This window comes from Ambystoma mexicanum, chromosome 11 (genome assembly GCF_040938575.1).
Source record: "Ambystoma mexicanum isolate Mex_15411 chromosome 11, UKY_AmexF1_1, whole genome shotgun sequence".
NCBI classification, from domain to species: domain Eukaryota; kingdom Metazoa; phylum Chordata; class Amphibia; order Caudata; family Ambystomatidae; genus Ambystoma; species Ambystoma mexicanum.
The window spans coordinates 506,395,961-506,413,397 of NC_090934.1; positions in this window are offsets into that span (position 1 = coordinate 506,395,961).

The following is a 17,437-nucleotide window of genomic DNA, read 5'->3' on the forward strand; positions in this document are numbered from 1 at the left end:
GGATTGAGAAATCAATCACTGTGAAATATTTTGCCTCAACAGGTATATTACATAGAATTTTTGCCGGGTTCGGGACTAAAGGGAACTCCGCCTCTACAATATCGTTTATCGGGCGTAGATCTTGAATTAGCCTCCAAGACCCTCCCTTCGATTTCTTGACAGGATAAACTGCGGTACTGCATGATGACTCTGACATCACTAAGATGCCCTGTTCCATCATAGCCGAAATTGTCTTGAAAATTCCTTCATCTGCCTCCCTAGACATGGGATACTGTTGTACCTTTGGTAAAATTGCTCCTGGTTTCAGTATAATTTTGACTTCTCCTACTCCTTTCATAAGCCTACGTCATATGGTCCTGTGGTCCATACTGAGACAGGCACCTGGGCCATATCGACCTCAAAATATTTAGGATGGTTCTGTGCCAACATCATTCTCTGGGGCACTTCTCTTTTGATCATCTTCTCCCAAAAAGTGAGATTCACTTCAATTGTTATTTCCTCAGCGTATGTTTGTTCGTTGAACAGATCGTCATCCGTGTCATCAGTCAGCCTGTACCCTTCTTCAATGGCGATCACTGTGCACCATTGTCATCCTTCATCATCACATCATCACAACCATCAATCAAAGCCCTTTTGCCTCGCATATGGCTGGGTGCATCATCAAGGGAAAATTCTCATGCATAGGTATTCTTAGTCTAAATAAAAACTCATCTGGGGTCCTCATGGCTTTGTCTGCAAGGCCAGGTAGCCATGCCATCAACTCCCATACTCTGTATGCAAATATTTCTGGCTCCAATGGGATAGCTCTCATGGTTATGTGTCCTGTGTACGCTCTAATTATCTTGCATATGTTTAAATAGTGCATTCCTGGAGTCAATCATACTATGCCCTTCTCTGTGAATGAGATTGTCATGTTTAACTTTGTCATTAAGTCTCGTCCCAATATATTTACTGGGTTTTGCCTTGAATATAACAGTGGCACATTCATGTCAAATTCTCCTATAGAGACTGAAAGAGTGTCTCTAAAAGGAACACAACTTGTTGCTCCTGTGAAGCTCTGAGTGTTTATAGCATTGCCGTACAAGGAAAACTTGCCTTCATGTATACACGAACGTGTCGCCGCTGTGTCAACCAAAAAGGAATATTCTTTACCCCGTTAACGACATCCACCCTTGGTTCCTGGTGAGGGTCAGGTGTCATTGATAGGATAGAACACATCAGGTCTCCCAGTAAGCTGTCCTAGTCGATATACAATCTTGTCCCATTTTGCATGAATAGTCTTCCCCCATCACCAGTGTTAACTCTCATACCATCATTCACAGCCTGACCTATACTTGTTGTTTGTGACATTTAGATCGGTGACTGTTGGGTAAGTCCCTGTGGACAACTTATCAAATTCTGAGGTTGCGAGCTTTGCTGTGCTCCTGGCGTTTGAGGTTGCACCGTGTGATTCTGTGCAACTCCCTTTCCTCCCTGTTGTAGTAACACAGGTGGATTCACCATACCTGCTCTGGTTCCTTGGTCGTTTTGCACCATACCCTGATTTCTGCACGTGTGCGCTAGGTGCCCTGTCATCCCACACACCCAAGATATTGGCGGTGGTCTGATGATTTGCCCATTTGACATATCCTAACTTCTGTTTTGCATGTTTTGGAAACCTCCCTGATTATTCTGCCATCCTCTTCCTCGAAAGCCTCTCCCTCTGGGGTAAAACAGATTATTGCCCTGATTACCCTGCTGTTGATTATTGGCCTGCACCAGGTTTGATCCGTCTGCGTTAGTTATCATTGCCCCTTCCATGGCATACTGTGGCAATAAGACCCGAGGCGGCGGGCTAACACCGCCCCAGGTAATGCCCGGGGCCGTAGTTATAGGCCCGAGCGTAACGAGGGCCTTAACGAAGCCCCCGGGCATTACCTGTGGTGGTATTGGCCCGCCGCTGAGGGTCGTATTGTCATTTGTACCCCGGCCCGTTCGATCGGGGTGCTAATGGCATTATTTTCTGTTCCGAAACACGTTTCGGAACAGAAAAAAAAAAAAAGCCAAAAAAAGTGGCCACCACCATGGAAAGGGAAAACGTAGTCCGTTTTCCCTTTCCATGGCGGCCATCGTGAGCAGACGCGCTGGGAACAGAAGTGTTCCCAGCACGTTTGCTTCCAAGACCAGAAGAAAAGGTGAGTGGGGTCGGGAGGGCGGAAGGGAGGGAGATGGGGAGGAAGAAAAAACAAAAGTACCGCGGTCTCTGGCGGAGGACGATGGAAGCCTCCAGCCGTGTGGAGGCTTAGAGCGGCGATGCCCCCCCCCGAGTCTCCACACGGCTGGAGGTTTCCATCGTCCCCCGCCGGAGACCGCGGGATAGAAGGTAAGTGGGGTGGGGAGGGAGGAGGGAAGACGGAGGAAAGGCTTGGGGAAAAAAAAATCTTACCTGAGTCCCCGGCAGGGGACGAAGGAAGCCTCCAGCCATGGGAAGGCTCGGAGCGGGGATTGCCCCGTTTCGAGCCTTCTCATTGGCTGAGGGGCTGCCACGCCCCTCGCCGGGAACAGAGTAGCCGGCACGCACAGCGTGGATGGGAATACCGTGTGGTATGGCTTGCAAATGAACCAATCACCACACAGTATTCCTGTTCAGCCGCGCGTGCCGGGTACTAATTTGACAATTTCTTCTGCACTAATTTCGCCTCTTCACCGTTTTGTGTAGCTTCTTTTTTGTGATTCTTCTCTTGCAGCAGCCTGCAATAGTGAGCTATGGTCAACTGTATTTCAGACCATGGTTTGGCTTCAATTCCTACTAATTTCTTGAGCTGATCCTGTAACTGATCTGGCAGCCCTTGGCTTAATATATGGTAGAACACGGGTATAGATTTCCCCCAAGATTCCCGAGTTTCAAATACCCATGCATCTTGGAAATTCTGAATGTAACGCAAAGTGTCTTCTGACTTCTTCATTTTCTGTGACATTATAGCCCTCATGTCGGAAGTATCCGGATAGAGCGATCGTAATGCTCTCCATACTGCGGCTCTACAATTGTTAAACAATGCTCTGTTTTGCGCGGTATTGACTGTAGTCACGCCAGGGTAACCTGCACGTGTCCACACATCATCAGCTCGATCACCAAGTATAGTGATTAAAATAACTTTAATATCCCCAATAGCCAACGTGCTGCCTCCCGTCATTTCTCTAACTCATGTATCCATTTTCCAGCTCCCGAAGTCAGCATTAGAAGCCTGTTTTTCAGGTTTTCACGATCCATGTGTGACCATGGAATATATTGTGGTCTCGCTCCTCCTTTCTCAAGCAATGGAAATTGGGATGCATAGACCACTCTTTCTCTTCTCTCATTGTTTTTGTATCTACTGCAGGAGTGATATTCTTGCATCGCTGCCTACCTGGTATTGTCCTCAGTCGGCTCACATAGGGTGGTGGAGACACCCCCCTGACCATACAATATTTGTTCATGTCGGCCTGACTGTGTGGCTGATTCCGATGTCCTTGGTGCAGACACACTACAATCTGACCATCTTATTCCCTTTCCCCTTGAGAAGTGTCTTTTGCATCTTCTTTCGTCTTCCTTTTCCTCACATTCCTCTCTTTCTGCTTCTGACATGATCTGTGCCCAACTTGTGCAACTACTCGCATCCTCCTTGTTCTTACTGATTTACAAACTATCTAGGGATAGCTCTCTATTCTTACTGTTTAGGAAGACGTCATCAGCATCATAAAGCTGAGTGTTCTCCAGGCGCTTGCCCTTCCCTCCCCCTTAGGTTACTTGTTCTAGCCCCATCTCATCATATATTCTATCAATCGTCTCTCTGATGCTTCTGGTGTCGAAGTCATCTTCGATATCTTCCCTATACGTGCCTGGTACTGAATCTTACTCACGAAAAAATTCTTCAATGTCTTCCCATTCTACTACTGCATCAGGTTTTTTAACCTCCCGTTCCAGCTATTGATGATCGCATGCTCTCTGTCTTCGCTTTTGTTCTACGTCATCACTGAAATCTCTGCGCTTCCTCGCTTCTTCTCTAACTCTATCCTCTTCCTCTTTCTTTGCATTTCTACGTTCATTTGCCCTTCGTATTTCCTCATCCCTACGTCTCTTTATTCTTATCTCCTGTCTCTTTTGCTCATCTTCTATTCGCCTTCATTCATGCCTGTCTTGATCATTAGCTGCTCTCTGTTTATGATCTTGTTGTCTTTCTTTTTCTTCCCGGTATAACTGCTCACCTCTCTGCCTATCTTTTTCCCCCAAGTTTTTCAGGTCTCAATCCTTTTTCCTGTTCCTTTTCCATTTTCTGTACATCGTCTAACTTCTCTTTTCGATTAGCGTCATCAATGCTTTTACCATCGAATTTCAATAGGATCTGACCTTCCATCAATTTGTTCTGTGTGAATGCTATCTCATCAGTTCCATCTCTTGCCTTCTCTTTCTGTATTGGGAGATGCACTTGTTTGTACCTGGTCTTACCTCTCATTTTCCTGTCTCTCCTTGTCCCTTGGGACCTTGGAGGTGATATCTCTACCTCTGCCTTTGTCTGGGCTTTCGTCACTACTTTGCTTAGGTGACTCATATGCCGGGTTGCTATACCCTGGGCTGCTAAAAGCTCTCTTAGCAGGTATAATTCTTCATCCTTACTGACTTTGATTTTTGTTTCAGAAGGGGCAGATGGCGCGGAAAGTGTCTCACTCCCCTCTGTACATACGTTAAGTATCCAATCTAACGGTTGCTCATCCTCTTTATCTTCATGATACATTTTCCAAAGCTCTAAACTAGCTAGGCGTTTATCTAACTTTTTACCTTTATATGTGGCGTGCAAATATGTCGTCATGTGCTGTTTAGACAGCGATCCAACCTGGGGCAACGGCATGAACATCTTGTTCGCGGTTCCTTGAACCCATTCCGCACTGTACTTTTTCAGCTTGGGTGCCTGTTTTGGCAACTGTTTGCACAGGTGTACTAATGGAGTCATATCCTCCATGCTTAAATCTGTTCCCCTTTCCTTCAAATAACACTTGTTATGCCCTTCTGTTTCCTTAAACAACTCCAACAATATGAGCGAGCACCAATTGTTGCAAGCTCCAATCCCGTTTTTTCCACAAAAAAAATGATGCTTCTTTTTCAACAAACAAATATTAATTTGTATTCCACAATATCTCAGTTACTTAATAGAATATGTTTTTATGCTCATTCCTTAAAGGAAAAATGTCATCCTATGACATCACAACACAAAACACATAAGACAGACGTTAATGGACTAAACAAACTCCAGCTGGCTACACAGAATTCTGCCCCTAATCTTACCCCGACATGGGGTGTAAGCCCATCCCTTTCACAGAGTCTTAAACCACTGTGGTATCCTATTTATTCCTGTTTTATTCAGGACTATGGATGCAGGCCTCTTCTAACCGCTATGTTAAGCATAGGAATTTGGGCGTATCCTTTCTCTTCTTGGGTGTCCACCCCGGTATTCCCCCCCTTTCTCAGGTATCCTCCTGGCATCCCCCTCTTCTCCGGTATCCTCCCCGGTATTCATATCCACTACTTGGTCAACCCTTGAGTCTTTATTTCCTTCCCAATATATATATATATATATATATATATATATATATATATATATATATATATATATATATATATATATATATATATATATATATACATACATTCTACTCTACTTCTAAATATAATTTAGTTTTCCCGCCTCCCTCTGTTACCTTGCCTTACTAATTCTAAGGCATGCACTTTTGCCAAAGTATTTAGTCTTTTTCACTCACTGTTCGCATGTTTCCTCTCTGGATCCTCGTGATCACCGCCTTCGTCATCGCCTCTCCTGCCGTTCGCCCGCGGAGCTGCCCGTAGAAGTGGAAGGGGTTTGTAGGGGAAAGTACAGGTCCCTTCAGGCCTATACCTGCAGGTTTTGCTGTTTACTCTAACCACTAACTACGGGGAGCTTCATGGTCTACTTAGCCGGATGGCAAAGGACTTGTGATATTGCCGAGGTCCTAGAGTTACTTTATGTCGATTGTCAGTGGGTGTCTTATCTAATCGATAATCGATAACCATCAATCTCTGCTACCAAGTGTGCAGGAGGGACCTCAGCCAGCCCATAAAACTGGGGTTTTCTCTAACAGCACTTTAAGAAGCAATAGCAGCACCAGTGAGATATATGGGGATGCAGATTCGTACTCAAGCATCAAATCAATAATGACAACTCAATGGTTTGGCAAAGGGAGTCCGTTTAATGACAAGTACAAAAAAAGGGCAGTTATGAATATCAGCAGTAGCACGATCTTCCTTCTTGCTTCAACTCCAATGAACTTCACACAAATGACATCCTTTATAAAAAAAAACTCGTCATCGCTGACATGAAACGCCAAAAATGTTGCATGCAATTCTATTGGTTATCGGAAGGTAACTTTACTGTAGATACTATATCTGTATACGGTAACGGGGAGAGGGGATTGGATAAATAGCATCAGGTGGGGCATCTATGCCCTTCCTTCAGAATGACTACTGTAAACATTACAAAAAGTACAACGTCTCATTGGTTCTATGCACTATAGGATCCTAGATTAATTGGTACATTGTGATTGGGTTGATACCACGTCACCTTGTACTTTTCCACTTTGCCTAGAAGCATGCAAAATGGTCGGCCAGGTGCAGGGTGCCCGTCAGTTCCCCTAGCCTCCCACCAACCAGTACCACCATCCATCACTGACCCACTGGCCATGTGTCATTTGGTTTCTGATTTGTAGGCCTTGATGCTGCCTCTCTGTCTGGGAGAACTCAGGTATCCGTGCATGGCTCAAGGCTGCACGTAGGTGTGAAGGCCCCAACTCTTCTTGCTTAGCAGGTCACGTGTCTTAGGCACCGTGAAATCATCTCCGTCTCCATGTAATTTGTGTATTTGATTTTAGCTTTCTGTCCACCAAAATCCTTTTGCTGCTTATCTTGACTCCTTTGAACAGGATACTCCGCTCTTGGTGTCATAAATTGTATTAGCCTGTGTCAGCTTAAGATGACCTTGGTTTCTTTGCATGGGCCTCATGCCTCTGAGTTTCGTTTCTGTCCTTGATTTTCGATTCCCGTGTTTGAGGGGGCCTTCGCACTTGGGCCTCTGGTAACTTGCGGTTGGTTCTGCCCTTTTCCAAAGTGGACATGTATGTTATATAAAGTGCTTCTTTTGAGGTAGATATGTATATGTGGCGCTTGCCGCATAGTGGAGAAACTTTGCTGAAAATGTTGGGGGGGACAGGGGTGGGTGGAAGCAGGGTGGATGGTGGCTCTTAGCGATAATTTCGGCCAAACTGATCGAAAAAATGTGGTTGATTGGTAGATTTGACTGAATTCGGTCACCAACAGCCGAAGATACCGAACAGAAAGAGCTGGAATTGCAGTGGTGTCCCCGCTCCCCATGTTCGGTATTTTTGGCTTCGGTGGTTGCAGGGGTTTCCCTGCTTCCTCAGTATTGGTGGCAGGGGGCTCAACAAAAAAAAGATGAAAAAGAGACCCTGCAGTGTCAGATCCGACCCGCATTAGATGGATGGATCTGACGCTGCAGGGTACACAAGAGGGGTGGATGGAGCCAGTGACTCAACATAACATTCACTAACTTAAACAATGCATTATTTATCATTCATTCAGACACAAACGTCAACACACATATGCTTGCATACCCTCTCACTAACACACAAATGCACACAGCACCTCCATTGACATACACTGTGTGCACACAACATCATTTATATGTACATATACAATAACACATGGAAACAGTGGCGCACTGTCCATTGAGCCGACCAGACTTTCTCACCTCTTGATCTCTGAAAAGTTGAGCTAAATTGACTTGACCTAGCTGAACTATAAAGCCATGACCAAAAGTAATATATTCACTGGAATGTCAGCAATTCCCTTGATTTTTCCTTTCATTCAAAGGCAGAAGCCATTGGTTAATGCTTTGCACTGGATGACCAAGTATACTTGGTATCAATTTTTAAATGCCATATAGCTCCAAACTTGGGTTCTGCACAGCACCTTATATGTGTACATGCTGATAGATTTTTTCTTCAAGATTCTGACTGATTAAAAATAAGGTATGTTTTTCCATGTTCAAATGGCTCCAAGCAGTGGAGTACCGAGCGGGAGAGGCAGGGGGGTGCAGGCTATATGATGCTATTGTGACTTTGCATGCAGAATGGGGAGAATAAAACTAAAGCCATACTCCCATTGCTCAAAATATTTCTATGACAATGTATATAGTGTATGGTTAGTTTACTATGAAAGGCTAGTTTATTATGTAATGTGGTTTGCTTCCAAGGCCTTGCTATAAATAATTGTTTAAGCACACGAAATGTAAAGCAAAACCTTAATAAATATCTATATCAACTAAACCTGGAAAGATGTGCATGGTTGCTTAAATTGTCCACACCCCAGTTTTTACCATTTAACCAAGTGTGTGAAACTGAGAAAATCATGTAATCACATTGTGCCTTACCTGCAGCTCTGCTAGTGACTCTGATTCACTTCAGTGCTTATGTTAATGTATCATGGTATTATAATAGAAAATCTAATGACTATAGTTTTGCCCTACATATAACAATAGTGCAATTTAGTTATTTTGCACTACAAAGTTATTTGTCACTTGGCTTATTTTTGGCAACTTATTCTAAAGTAACTTCCATGGTGACTCAAAGTATCAAAGACTGATGATGTGCCTTGCAATGACATTTTCTGTGAAGTCACTTTTGTTGGTGCAATCCATATAATAATTATGAAGTTTGCATATATTTTGCCTGAGAGGGCTTGGACAGAGCTCTAATAAATGAGTTTCCTGCATCTGGAATGATCCTGCCGTTTTATTTATTGTGTTGTGTGTTAAAATGCCATTGTCCACTAATGTTACCAAAAAAATATATTGGGTAGTGGTGGGTGGTTTGGGGCACCAATGAGACCATGTGGAATTCCACACACTGCATTTTGCTGCTCAGCCCCCCCCACCCACACACTCTTACAATGCTGGATACTCCCCTGCTTAGTTTGGTAAGTGAAGCAGTTTTTGGTGGGCTGTAACCTGAACCATGGCACCCATTTACTAAGTTGCACCAAACCGTCCTGAAAAAGTGTCTGCAAAACCTGAAATACTTTTTGCCAGTTTGGTGAAGATTATTTTTGGCAGCAGGGGGAAAAGTTATACAGAGCTCCTAAAAGTGTGCTTTTAACACAAAATCCCATACGGTTCCTTCTGTGCACCCAGAGCAAAAACTGCTTAACAAAAGTTCACCATGTTTGGAAGGCGTATAGCACTCAAATTCATTTCACAGTATTTGCAGAGTACAACAGTTTTGGCTCACAGGTTTTCTTGACTCTTTACACTTTACTTGGGTAGGGCGCACCTTCCGCCAACTTCATTTTGAAATTAAGATGGTGGTGCTTTTGTAGCATCTGAAAAGTGGCCAGACTCATTTTAGAGGTGTTGCAGAGCTGTGGCTTGCCAGAGAGAATGCAGCATTTGTTATTTTTAGTGTGGCTTCATACTTGGGGCCTTAATGTGTACTGTGAGCTCTGCTCACATTGTCCAAATCTGACATGCACCCTCACTACGGTCAGCCCGCAGCCCAGACCCCCAACAAACATACACAAACACATTTAAAACATTTTTTTTTTAAAGTACCTCTGCTCTGCTTTCAAATGCCGCCCGGGCCACGTCTCATGATACACCAACCTAACCTCTTCACACTCATGCACCCCCAGACAGAAACCAGCAATTTGAATGAGCTTCATAGTTCATGTGTGTGTGTCGCACAAAACACAAATCCCAAAAGTGATTCTCTGCGTCACGGCCCCTGGAAGTGCTGCTGCTAGCATGGCAGCACAGGCGCCAGGCCCTGCAACACCCAGTTCACCACACTGGCTGCTGACTTTGAGTCAGGCCAGCCAGGGTGAGGGATTGAGACACGCAGGGCAACCCAGCCCTGAATGCGTTGCAGTGTGGCTGGCCGGTATCTCAGCATTATGTAATGACACAGCGCAAGCCTTGCTGGGCATCCCAGCCGGGCTTGCGCTGTCCAATTACATAATTGATGATTGCGGCCCCCCTGCCCTCCCTCCAAAAGATGGGGGGGACAAAAAGTCATGCCACAGAAGTTGGGGGGGGGGCAAAACCCCAAGTCCCCCCTATAATTAGGCCCATGTTGCCTCATCTACTTTCCTACTAAGCATAGCAAGCCGCACAATTTCCTCAGCCTTCTTGCATTTCCGAGCATATGTACACGTGTAAACTGCTTGCATATCTATATTGCTCTTATGGCATAAGCTTCTTATACTTGACATCTTCCTTTTATGTCAACTCAGGATGTCCCGTATCCATGGTGTTTTGTCTCTTTTGTTATTCACAGGTCGTCATTTTCCTTATCTGTGAGTCAGTCCGAGTTCTTGTGACGTCATCATTCGTCTTCTTTTAGGACTTTCTTGGCCTGTTCAGGGACTGTTCTCAGACGATCTTCATTCCGTTTTATTTGTTGATATGGTTTCCTCAATTGGTACTTTACTGTCCATGTTTTCTTTGGTGTTGGTACTTTAATGGGTGCTGTCGGTCTGATCGGTACTGGGCAGAGCCCTACTGTGGCTCTCTGCTGGTGTATTTGCTCATCGTATGTCACATATCTCGGCATGAACGTTCCTGGTACTTCAAAATGGGCGCTTTGAGTGTGGGTCGTGCTTGGGACCTCCTCTACAGAACGACCTGCCTGGGACACTCAAAAATGTGTCAAATCACTTAGAGTTTAGCAGAGCACCTAGAACCCTTCTGTTTTAGCCACCTGGCTGTTTACTCCTGGCAAACTGGCAGTTTCTCCCCTCTCTAGCGCCAAGATACCCTCGGGTGAATGCCGCACTTTACAAGTTGGACTAATATAACAGAACTCTTGGACTAACCTGTGATTATCTCTTTTGGTTTTCACTTAGCTATTTATTGTTTATCTCTTTCTATTAACAGATGTTGCCCCAATGAAGGGCCTTTCATGGTCCGAAATGCACAGGCCATTTCTGTGCGTATTGACTGTTGAAGATATTGCAACCACATTAAAATCATGATTATTTTATCGTTGTACTAAGTTGCAGTTATAAGTATTGACTATACACTGTAGCATTTACTATGAAGGCACAGTCAATCACTGTTGATTACTATCTCATTTCTCTTTTCTTTGGCCTTATGAGATGATCATCTGTAGGTGTGTGGAGAAGTAAGTCTTATATTCCCAGAAGAAGGGGAAGCAGCAGTTAGAGAGATGAGATGCCACCCATGTGAGTATGGTGTATTCATAGGAAATTAAGCAAGGGAGATTGGTGGAGGGAAACATGTTTTATAGTGTCAAAGAGAAGATATATTTGAGTGGTGAACAGTGTTAACAAAATAAGAGACCTTAAGTGACCTGAGCCAGATCACTTTGTTGAGTTTACTGCAGAATCCAGAATATTGGGTGATGGCTGCATAGAGCATTTGCATATAGATAGTTCACAAAGTTGTTGATGATAAGTTGCTTGAGGGTTTTGGAATTGTGAGATGTGAGAGAGGCAGGTCAGTAGAAAGAAGGGTTGTGAGAAGGAAAAGGATTGAAGAGGGAGGATAGGTGGGATCAAGTGACATGTGGAAACTCTGATAATTTTGAGAGCAAATCTATCAATTTGAGTGGAAGGTAGATTAACAGAACAAAGAATGACTAAATCTTAGAAAGGGAAAAGGATAGAAAAGTGAGATAAAGAAGAAAGGGTAGGGTGCAGGATGGAGGACAGAAGAACTGGATTGTTTAACAAGTGGAGCCTGAAGCTAATGTAGTTGCACCCACACCAAAGGAAGCGCACAGAGGGAAGATGATTTGTTCTTCCACCGGCCGAATATGCAAGAGTGACTGAGCACAGTGAGGCAGCATGAACAAACCAAGGTGGGTCGAGGGGTTTCTCCCTACCGTAAACATTGTATACATCATGGGTTACAGTAGTGCATTTTTAAGCACACTTTCAATGAACAATTAGGTAAAAATACATGCAGTTTACAATTGGTTTTGTACAGTGGTCGAAGTGAGCAGGAGCAGTTGGGAGCGGTGCTCCTCTACTTTAGTTTTACTGTTCCTATACTTTTATTTAAAAAAGAAATGGTTTTGTTTTAAAATAAAAGTGTAGGAAGAAGTTGCACTGCACAGAGCATTCCCTTAAACGTTAGATGCATGTGTTTGGGGGGTTGTATTTTTTGTGGGAGGGGACGTGGTGGTGGGGTTTTTGTGGTGTGGGTGCAGGCCAGCAGAGAACATAGTTCCACTACTTCTTTTCGCACACTTCGACCACTGGTTTTGTAGGGTAAGGCTTGGAACAATAAATTAAATGTAAAAAATCACCAACAGTTCACAGCAGCACGTTCTAACACATTTTCACAATGCCTTTGCCCACTATGCCATTATTCTGCCAGTGTAAAAAAATATGTTCCTGGTGACATTTCCAGTGCTGGCTGCAGCAATATATGCCAGTATTCCCACATAAGAAACATACTCAAGTTTGACTTCCCCGTAATGGCAAATAACACCTCGGCAGTGGGGGGAGTTGGGATGTCAAGTGGCCTCCCCGTCAATCAAAAAGCTTGTAATGGGGGATTTTCCCTCATAGTAAATCCCTCATTCTGAGCCTCAACAGAAAGAGTCTGTCATCTTCTCCATTGTGACAGCAGCAAGTGCTCCCCCCATGTGCCCTTCCCCCCAATTTCATTCCCAATTTCCACATCATACCCTCCTACTCCTCACTTACCTGCAGCTTCCCTGTCCATTGACGGCACCGGAAACGCTCAGTGTTCCCAGTGCATCCCGGTCACGGTAATGGCTGCCATGGAAAGAGGAAACAGACTATGGGCCTCATTACGACCCAGGCGCTGGTCCATGGTGCTATTAGCACCATGGTCCATGTCGGTCTCCAGCATGGTGGATGGTGGAATTACCGCCCCCATCACAAGGTTGGTAGGGGCGGTAATTCACCATTTGCCCTTCCCCATTCCCATTTTGCCCCGTAGGGCATAATGGGGATGGGGAAGGCGCTAATTACGGCACCGTAATTAGCTCCACGGTCCCTTAGCCTCCAACCCGCTAAAGGACCTTGTAATCAGGCGCTAATGGTTCAACGGCGCCAACGCTCTTTACGGCGCCGTTAAACCATTAGCGCCAGGGTCGTAATGAGGCCCTATGTTTAGTTCCCTTCTCCCTTGTCCATGGTGCCCATCTTGCTGTGTAATTTGTTTTAAGTTGAGGAACAGCAAAAATTTCTCAACTTGAAAAAAATATATTGATTATCCCCAGTAATACTGACATTCAGAGGAGTTTATTGCTTAAATTCTAATACTATATTCATGCTGGCTCTGACAATATATGCTAGCATCCCAACGTATGAAAGCCACAGAAATAATACATTCCTAGATAGCTGCACAAATGCTTCCTCTCCTCACCAAGCAAGAACATGCATCAGTTGACCTTAAAGCACTAAAATATTGTATTTCCACAGTAAGAAAACATGTTCCTGTTGGAAGCCCAAATACCCCATGTGACCCACTTAATGCAATTAAAACATGTCATGCCATATTAGGAAAATATCCACGTTGCTGTCCCATTGTAGTAATTCTCCACCAAAACCCCTCCTCCATCTAATAACACGTTTAAAGTTGCCTTTGCCCAAAAATGGCAGTAACACATATTGTATTTATTTATTTGCATTTTTAAAGCGCCCACACAGCCCAGGGGCATCGAGGCGCTGTTATAGATTTTTTTTTGTTGTTGTCTTAGTTGCATATTTATAACGCGCTTAAACACCCAGAGATTTCTAAGCGTGGACCCGGGACCGAACCAGTGTTGCTTCGAGTTGTCTTGCTTCCAAGGCGAACACGTTGCCACTGAGCTATCCTCCCGGGACGACCATACCATGCCACTGTTAGAAAATACCCATGCTCAAATGATCTCGGTTTGTGTCTCCCTGCCAAGTAGAAAAGGTTATTGCTTATGCATGAAGCAACACGACTCACATTACAGTAAGACAATGAGGAAAGACATCACTCAAGTAAACATGCTTTTCTTGTGAATCCTTTAATCTCAAATGGGTGTTAATGGACATGTGGATTATGTTCCCATGTTAATGTGGTTGCTCAAAAACTACAACAACTGCAAATACAACGAGTTGTAACTTTTCAAAAACACAAACATATTGAAGACTACTGATAATATGTTGTAAACATGGAAAATATGTATGTCTGTAAACATAAATACTGAGTGGTTTACTTATATTTGGTAACAATGCATGTAAAAGTCCTAGAATGCAAAGTTTTGATGTATGAAAAAAACAGCAATGCCTGAAGGTGTAAGAGAAGGCATGGAAACCCTTGGACATTATGGGCCAGATTCTCAAAATCTTTGGTTCAAGTTTGGCGGGACAGCGCAATCATGCGCTATTGTCCAGCCCCTCATGAAAAGCTCAGGTCACCAATTTGAATAAGGTCACCTGAGTATTTTAAATGAAACAAGCAAATGTTCTGCGCTCCAAACATTAGTGATATTTTTTGATAATCCAGCAGCATGTTTGTATAGCACTACTTTGCATTATGACCCAGAATGCAATTGATTACCAAAACCTGTATTTAGGAAAGAAAACAGCTAAGATGAAAAGTTTGGGTGTACACTGAAAACTACCCTTGCAAACTGTATCACATATGTTCAATGTGGGAAAGGCATAGATACATGAATGAGTCCAAATCTCATGCATCCACAAAGATATACTGTGTTTATACATTTTTAATTTACCAAATGAATCAGAAGGTGATCAAGTGGATTGCCCATATCAACCTGGAACTATTAGTTGTTGAGTAACGTATATGAACTTTGTGATCATAAGCGAACACTGACATGCAGAAGCTTCTCTATTGAATAGCTAAGAAGGTGAGGCTCACAATTAGAGTAAATTATGAATTGAGTAAAATATTGTACGCTTCACTAATATTAATGTTATTGGTCCGAAGTCTATGACAATTGGCGAGAAGAGATATTTTGACAATTGTAAAGTTCAGTAAATTATTGCTCTAAAAGCTGCAGTAAAATTATCAGAATTCATATTATTATAAATATTATTTTTAGGGTATTTATTGAGTGCAAACCTAATTTTGGAAAGCAACTGAGCCCTTGCTTTACAAGTCACAGGTGGAAGGTTGCACTGGTGAAAAAGATACAAGAACGTGGGGAAGTAACAACGGGGGAGGGGAGCAATTTGGCAGGAGATCTACAAGCAACCAGGGGAGGAAAGTCGGGGAACTGATCACGCAGTCTCAAGACCGGTAGGGAGTGAAGTGTGTGTGCACCTTGAATATGGAGGAGAAATTACCTGAAGAGGAGGGTCTTTAGCTCCTTAATGAAATATAGACGTGATGGGGTGAGTCTGTTATTGATGGGGAAGAGGTTCCAGAGTCTGAGTTCTTAGAAAGAGAAGGACTGTCTTCTGGTTCTTACCTTGCTGCATCAGCGGAGTTAAAGTCTGCACATGACCTTCCTTAAGGTGGGTCATATAACTTTGGAAATGGTGAGTTTCTCAGTGAGATAGCTTTGGGACTTCCGGGTAACAACTTTGTAGATGATGCAGCAGGATTTAAGGATGATACATTCTTGCAGCGCGAGCCAGTGTAGTTCAATGAGATTCTCTTTGATCTGGTACAAACCTAAACCTGTACCAGCTCACCAACAGCAAAATAAGAGGAGAGTAAGCTGCTTAAGTAAGAAAAAAAGTGGCTACACAAAAAGGCACCAAAAGATTTGCATTGGTTGACAAATGGGCGGGGCTTAGAAATACATTCATTGAAACATTCAGCAGTAGTTCCTTTAAGTAGGTGACAAATGATTGTTCTTTATCAAACCTTTCTTTCCCCACAATCATGGAAAGGTAATTAAAAAGACACCTTCTATAATATTTGGAATTCCAAAGCCTTCTGGATACCCATCAATCTGTTTTCAGACCCAACATATCAATATAGACTGCCCTGCAGACATCAGTGGGGATCTTTGCACCACATTTGAAAAGGACTAAAAAGCTGCCCTGGTTCTGTCAGACGTGACATCCATTTACGATACCAATGATGTAATGTAAGTGGACTTGTATAGAACATTTTTGGTACTATTGGTGGGATTGCTGCTCTTGGTTTTGCAAGATAAAAAGGGAGCCTTGGGGTCATTCATTTCTCATCTATGGCACAAAATGTAAAGATGATTGTAATTTTTACCAACACAATTACTCCTGTAACACAGGGGGCAGGAGGGAGAAGCCTACAGCTGTCTCTAAAAATCACTTTTGGATTCAACAATTGAATAATCCAGATGTGTTTTTACCTTCAGAGCTATTTCTACAAAAACTAATTTGGAGCATTGTATCTCTGACAATACATTGGTGTAGAAACCCACACTGCCGGTGTCCTCTAGCAGTAAGAACCTGGTCATCAGTGGAACAGTGGGAGAGGGTTGGAATGAATCCTGCATAGTTTGAACTGGTTCCGAAATCTACTAAAAATGTGTATGTGTTTGACCATGTGGGCTATCTTCAGATTGCCCCGTTATTTTCTAAATCTCTTATGGTTACTGGCCTCTTCAGTTTGACAGATTTCGTTGCTGTCTAAAGCTTGAGCATGCAAGGCACAGTATACACAACCTAAAGGGATAGTTCTGTTGTCTTGGGTCTGAGCATGCATGGTGAAAGGCATGCAATATAGGGGCGTATTTCTGCTGTCTACAGCATGACTGTGGAAACGTGCAGGACATATGATCTGGCTTGTTTTGCCTGTTGCCTGTCTGCCATTGTATCATGTAAGACAAACAATGTAAGGATGAATAGATCTGCTGTCTAGAGCCTGATCATGTTAGGTGCAGGAAATGTGATTTAGGGAGTTACCTCTACTGTCTAAAGCTTGAGCATGTAAGGTACAGTGTACGCAGTTTAGAAGATTGTTCTGTTGTCTAAGTTCTAACCATGTACAATGCAGGACATGTCATTTAGACGTGTATTCGTGCTTTCTATACACTGGCCATATACAGGGCAGGACACATGCTTTAAGTGGATATTTCCCCATTAGAAATGTGTTGCATTAGCCCACCCCTCTCTTCCCTGTTAGCAATAAATGACAATGCCCATTACTCCATCTTCCCCATCCCAGTACACAACTACCCTGCCTCACCTTTCCGCATCCCAGAAACCGATTAGTAATATGTTTCATCAACCTGCCTTCCTCATTTCAGTACCTCATTTGTGATCTGTTGCATTATTGTCACACCCTCCACCTTGTCCCAATATCCTATTCATATTCCATTGCATGATCCCTGACAACTTCGTCCTCATCCCTGTACTCCATTAACCCACCTCTCTCTTGTTCATCCCAGGAACCCA